Source organism: Eurypyga helias, unplaced genomic scaffold, assembly GCF_000690775.1.
Source record: "Eurypyga helias isolate BGI_N326 unplaced genomic scaffold, ASM69077v1 scaffold27035, whole genome shotgun sequence".
In the NCBI taxonomy this organism is placed as follows: Eukaryota; Metazoa; Chordata; class Aves; order Eurypygiformes; family Eurypygidae; genus Eurypyga; species Eurypyga helias.
Window position 1 is genome coordinate 1 of NW_010253793.1, and position 6,980 is coordinate 6,980.

A 6,980-nucleotide genomic window follows, 5' to 3' on the forward strand; every position below is an offset into this window, starting at 1 on the left:
GACCCATCTCCTAATGAGAAACCCCCAGTAACGAATCCAGCACTGCTGAAACCGGGGCTGTGCGGCAGTAACGCACACGGCTGTGAGTTCTGAATGGGGTAGTAGGCTTTGTAAGTAAGATGGTGCTGAAACCAGCCTGCTCTGCCCTCTTGCTCACCCGTTGCTTCTGAGTGCGGCGACCACGGGGGCATGAGCGAGACCAAACTCTGTCAGATGGCTGTTGTGCAGGGCAGTCCCTCCTGAGGCACAGGAAAAGTTTCCCACTTTCCGGCTGGGAAGCTCCATCAGTTCAACCTTTGTCTCTCCCCCGACTTCGCCATGCTTGAGAAAGGTCAGGCTGGAGCCGCAGGATCAGGCCAGGCAGGATAATGTACTTTATCATTGATTTCCAGTGAGAAGTTGCATTATGAGATTAAATGTCTCATTTTTATTGCATGGGGAGGCAGAGAGAAAGCAAAAGCTCTGAAAATAAAATAGAAGTCGAAGCGATGTGTTTCTGTCGTGAGGTGCCTGTGACCGGGAACGCACATACCCTGTTTGTTCAGTCCTTTGGAGGTGAACTTTGGGAAGCTGCTTCCTCCTGAGGTTGGTAAACAAAGTCAAACCTCATCTGCATTTAAACTAGTGCCTAATTAATGTGTCTAATTGGCCCACATCTACTAATTCCAGGCTGACGGGGAATTTATTAAACAGCTTTTCTATTTTTAATGGATTGAAATAAGCAAAGCTGCTTAACCATCTCAGTCGAAAGATGCTGAACAGGGACCAGCAGTGTGGGTCTGAGTCGCTCCCGCAGCCCTGACGTATGTGGGGAGAGGTGGGAGCATCCCACCAGCTTTGCTCCAGCTGCTTCAGGCACCGACGCTGCCTCGGTCCGCGCTGGTGTGGGCTGACAGCTCCTGGTCCCAGAGCAAAGGGGTCAACGTTAGCGGGATGTGTGGGACCGCCTGGCATCGCACCCCTGGCTGTGCTGCCCACCCACCCACGGGTGGCAGCTAGGGCCGAGGACAGGGTCTGGCAGGCGTCAGTCCCGTCCCCGGGTTTTGGCCACAACATGCTCCAGCTCTCTGCGGGCTCAGGGACCCTCCTGGCATGCTCTGCTCTCTTATTTTTAGAGGACAAATAGATATTTTCTTTTGCCTTAGTAAAAGCATCAGCTATTCTGGCTTTAATGTCATTTAATACCGAGATTATAGCCTCGCAATGCCACAGGATATTTTTAAAGCAATGGATTAGTTCATTTCTAAAAAGGATTAGATACCAAGATATGAACAACCACCATCTGCAGCTACCCAGATGAGTGGGACCCTGAGCCCTCCCCAGCTGTCCCAGGCCAGGCGGGACTGTGAGCCGGGCACAGGGAGTGATCCCTCCTCTCCGTGCCAGGGGTATGGCAATGCCCTCTGACCGGGTCCTGGCTGCCCCATGACTCCATAAATCTTTGTGTAAAATATCCTCCTGCTAGCCAGAGCCAACTTGTCTCTGTCCTACAGGCCACGCTCAGGAATCCCACGGTTTTCTCCCGGCTCCGGGATTTTCCTGCTGCTTCCCTCCCTGACTGTAGCTCGGATGGCTGCAGGTGCTTTGCTCTGTGCTGTAACCTGGAAGCTCAGCGAGGGAATTAATGAGGCATTGGATATAAACTGGTTGCAAATGCAGATTGCCTCCACGTCATCACCGTGGATGTGGCTTGCAGGTTTCCAGGTGGACACAGCTCCACGTGTCATCTTCAACCACTTTGCCTGGTGCCAGCCATGCTAAACCTCAGCCGTGCCTCTTTCCAATGCCCTGACATCCCACAGTCCGTTAATGAGCCTTCCCCAATTACCCTTCCTACCCAAAACGGGTCCTGCAAGGGGCTGCACAGCCCCAGCCTCCCCACTCCTGCTCCCCCAGCAGCCTGAACACAGAGCAGGCCTGGGCTGGAAATGCTGACCGTGCTCTTGACAGTTTATGGTCACAAACTCTATTTTCAGCCTAATAAGTTTTTTATACGCTTGGAAAGCTGTCAGTTGAACATCAGCCAGGCACAAAGTACCTGCCATAAACTGCCTGGACTGCAACCAAACGGGAAAGGTGTCGCTCTGCTTTAGCAAGTTCTTGATCTCAGCCACTTTAGTTGGTTCATTTATTTGGTGTGAGGATCTTGGCTTTAATAATAAAATAATGAGATAAAATAATAATGCCCCTGCATAGTAGTTGGTAGAAATATTTGCTGAGAGCCCGTTAAATCAGAGCTGGCAACCAATTTGGACTGGGGCTCGGGGTGGGACGTTCCGCAGTGCTGCTGCCAGTGCTGGGGGCTGGTCCCTGTGAGGAGCCACTGGACCCCAGTCATGAAGGACAGAAGCTTTGGGAACATGCCTGGAGAAGGGTCCCGCTCCCTGGGAAGGTTAATCTGGAGATGAGCAGCCACAGGCTCACCACAGAAACACAGTCACGTCAAACTCTTGGCCAAAAGCAGCGCAGGGCCTGATCCTGAGCCTCCGCTCCCACCACGGCAGCGTTGCGATGCTATAAATGACTTTGCTGCATCGCAGCCCACGGGATTGCCAGGAAGGTCAAGGAGCGGGGGGGGCAAAGTGTCTGGGAATGAATTGCAAATATGCGAGGCTCTTTCGGAGGTGACAGCTTTGCCCCTGTCCTGCAAGGCAACCCCTGCTGTGATGGCACTGCACCGCAGGGACGGGAAAGGTCCTAAACCGCTGTAGGGTTCCTGCGGAGCACTCCTGGGTGAGCAATGGGCTCTGGCCTGCTGCGTACCCCATGGGTGCCTTCGGTGCCGAAGACGCCCACTCCCACGGCCAGTTCATTGACCGGGTCCCCAGGTGCTGTGGCACCCTCCTTCCCCTGTGGCACCCTCCTTCCCCTGGCCGCAGCAGGTCCCACCGCAGGCTGGCCAGGGCAGGAGGATTGTGCCTGCCTGGGGGTCTGTGTGCGTGTGTGTTTGAGGGAGGAACGGCAACAGCTCCCATCCCACCGGCGAGCTGAGCCAGGCTACGGGTGAGATTTGGCCGTGCCAGCAACCGGGGTGGTGACCTCGTGGCATGGGAGCTGTGGCAGCCCTGTCTGCCGCCTCGGGGCTTCGTTTCCCAGGCAGACAGTTTACAGCAAATGGCTCATTTCGATGCTAAAAATAACGCAGTAGAAAACAAATTGGCCCCGGCACTTCAACTGTGGAAAAGTGCATTTATGAGTAAAACTCAAGGCGTCCTTTCCCGTAGTGCCTCTGAAGCTCAGGGAACCGCTGCTGAGATGCTGACTGTGCTTCCCGGCCAGGCACCAACTTACTGTGAGGCAGCGGTTGATTCCACCAAGATGCATTTCCCTTTCCCTGCGAGCGATGCTGCACAGGCTGGTCCCAGCTGCCAGCCTCTTCCAGCCAGAAGCGGCTCCGGCTTTGGGGCCACAAGCCGAGGGAGCTGGGATTGCCCCGTGAAAATGCTCCCAGCTGTGCCCTGCCTGGGAGCACAGGAGGTTCCCGGTGGGGGATGAATATGGCAAAATGAAAATATTTGTTTTCTCTCGCAGTGAAAGCACCACGTCAGGAACATACTTCTTCCTCCACCTCAAAACTGCAGATTTTACTAAGACTTGTTTATACCCAGAGATTTTCCAGCTGCTTCTTTCCAGGCTTTTCTCTGGAAGGATTAATTGGGGAGATGAGACACATCCTCTCTGAATTGCAAATGTGAAGACGTTCCTGCGTGCGCCCTGCCCGGCTGTTTGCCGCCTGCCACCACGTCAGGAACATACTTCTTCCTCCACCTCAAAACTGCAGATTTTACTAAGACTTGTTTATACCCAGAGATTTTCCAGCTGCTTCTTTCCAGGCTTTTCTCTGGAAGGATTAATTGGGGAGATGAGACACATCCTCTCTGAATTGCAAATGTGAAGACGTTCCTGCGTGCGCCCTGCCCGGCTGTTTGCCGCCTGCTCCTGCCCCGGATTTCTCTCCGGCCACGCTCAGGGGCTGTGCGGTGTCCCTGGGGCAGAGCAACCGGCGGCACAGGAATCACAGCTGTTCCGGGCATCAGGACGCCAGATCTGCCATGAATCAGTTTTTTAGGGAAACAAATTAACACTAGGCTTTTCGGGAGGCAGGCAAACCACCTGAGCTAAACGGGAAAATAAACGGGGGGGTTCTCTGGGTTCAGAAATTCTCTGCCCCTCACCCGTGCGGCACTGGGGAGGAAAATAAACCCTCCTCTTGTTTTCCATGCTGCTAGGTTTGCTCCCACTGGGGCTAACCAGAGCTACTGGCAGTAAATGTGGGGATGAGGAGTTATGGAGACGTGGAAAGGGGGAGAAGAGGCACTGACCCACCCAGAGACTGGTTCCTCCCCCACCAGCTGTGACCATGGGGAGATGGCTCATGCCCATCCCTGTGGACAGGTGAGTTAAAACACAGGCTTTTCTCTAATATTCCAGCTCATGAGGCCCCTCTCTTTTCCTGTTCCCCTTGTGCCATTGGTATCCCTGCTCTGGCCCTGGGACAAACCTGATGGGGCTCTTGCCCACCTCCCAGGTCAGTGGGATAGCGCCTGTGGTGATGGGGCTGTTGTTCCTGTTGGCACACAGAAAGCTGCTTTCCCCCAGCAGCCTGCTGAGTACTGCAGACCCGCTGGGGTCTCAAAGTGCCCCAGCCACCCAGATGAGCTGTGTCCTAAGGACTCTCTGTGTTCCTGGCTCCTCTGGGCTCTCAGCATGGCACTGTGTTGCCATCCCAGCACTGCACATTCTTTTATAGGGGAATTTTTGCCTCCACAACCAAATAACGCTTCATTCAGTGAGAGTGCCCAGCTCTTGGCATCACCACCACCAAACCTACCCCTGAGCTCTCCTCCATGCCACCAGCTTCCCATTGCCATGGGACCTTCTCACCCTAAACAGCCCAGACCAGAGGCACAGTGATGGGCTGGGCTGGAAGTGCTGACTGGGAGCTGTGGTGTGCCGCTCTCCCACACCTCTGCTGAGCGGCACCTCCGCATCTGAGAGCAAAGGCAGTCAGGATGGAGTTAATCTGTCTCCTGTCCTTGGACATCCCCTGCACAGCAGAGAAGCAGCCTCTCTGAAGAGGAGCTGTCATGCTGCTGAGAAGCCCGGGAGCTTTCTGATGCTCCTTAGGGTAACCTTTTTGCCCATGAGCCCAAACAGGCAGAAGAATTTCACACTGGCTGGGCTGTGACCTGGCACAATGGGCTCTTTAGGGAGCTGGGTCCAACCTGAGCATCTCCCGGTTGGGGCAGAGAGGAGATGTTGGGGGAAATTCAAACAATATTCTCCTGCCAGGTTGCTGAGAAGGCAGCGCAGGTCGTGGTGCCCAGAGCAGCTCCCGGGAATTCTCGCTGCCCTGCTTGCTCCCTGTACTGATCCCAGCCTTGAGCAACGAGCTGCGCTGATGGCAAGGAGCATGGAGGCCTTGCCGCTGGGGGATATTTAGAGGGAAGGTCTGTAAAATGGCACATCTCTATTAAGCCTGAGCTCACCAAGCCCTCCAGAAGAAATCCCTGCCCGCAGGGTGCAGCCGCAGTCGCTCCGTAAGGCACATACAAATGTGTGTTACAGCTGCAAGCTGTGCAGTGCCGCTGCCACCGAGCCGCAAGTGCATTCCGCAGCTCCTGCTCCCCCCAGGTCCCACGCTGCACGGCATCACCTATTTATAACTGCATGCGCTGCAGGAATAATATTAGACTGATGGCCTCACACAGTCAAGCTAAATGTTATTCTATTTACGTGATTTGCTCTTCTTCACAAGCTGTTGGTCTCCCAGATGCCAAAACACTCTGCATAGCATTGCCACTGACTCAGGTTTTTCTCCTTTATTAAAATCTTCACCAACGGCACCCAGTCCCACGTATATTTACCATTATTTCCCAGGTCACCTGGAGTAATTGCATCTACTATTCCTTCCCCAGTCTGATCGATATCCTTGGTAAATAAGATAACCTGTCAGGTCTGTTGTCTCTGTACTTGAGGTACTTGAGCAATTAAATTGTTTTGCTGAAGAAATAAATGCCTCTCACTGAATCTGAGGATGCTGTGACCTTTCATTAGTGACCTGAGTGACTCATCCCTTTTTTGTGTGCACACTGCGGCCTCCCCCCACGCCGTAAAAGATGCACCACGAAGTGCCGCTGCCTGGTGCCCAGCGTAACGGGGAGCTGAGACCAGTGGGAGCTTCTCCTCCAGAATTGCACGTGGTCTTCACACCTCTGCTGGGCTTGGGGGCTCTCACCTTAGGGAGATGCACGGCAGGGACCCTGTGGTGCAGCATCCCAGGGGCTGGATGGGCGTTTGACCCGTTGCACCATTGTAGTTGGGCAGCGATGCCCTTGGCACCTTTTCCGAGCAGCAGCTCCCACTCCCTCAGGCTGTGGAAATCTCTGGCAGGGTGACAAATCCACAATCCTATGTTTTCAACCCATGTCTCTTTAACGAACAGGGCTGTGCTGACCGAACCGAGCCCTTGAAGTGAGGTGGGCAGCTCGGTTGGAGCCAGGTTTCAGCCAGAGGCCACACGCTGTGAACTCTGTATTCACTGAAGGGGGTAAATCCTCCCAGTCCAGTGGGCTAACCCCTTGTACCTCTTCACCCAGCAGCCGTTGAAAGAGGCTGACGGTCACCTTGCAGAACTCGGGGGTCTCTGTGGCTCCGGCATCACTCACTGCTCGCCTAACTAAACTAACTAAACTCAATGTGTTTAGTCTCTTCTTAGAAATCTGTGCGAAGTGAAATAAAGAATCAGAGAGTCCTATCCCACTCCCTACTGCTCACACACAGGAGCCTCTCACCCCCTCACTTTGCTGGGTGCCTCCAGAAACCCAAAGACCCTGAGGACACGATGTGTTTAGTCTCTTCTTAGAAATCTGTGCGAAGTGAAATAAAGAATCAGAGAGTCCTATGCGTTTAGCCGCGGCTGATCGTGATATTTTTCTTCTTGTAGAGGGTTCTGCATGCCAAGAGAAACAGTTTTGTAT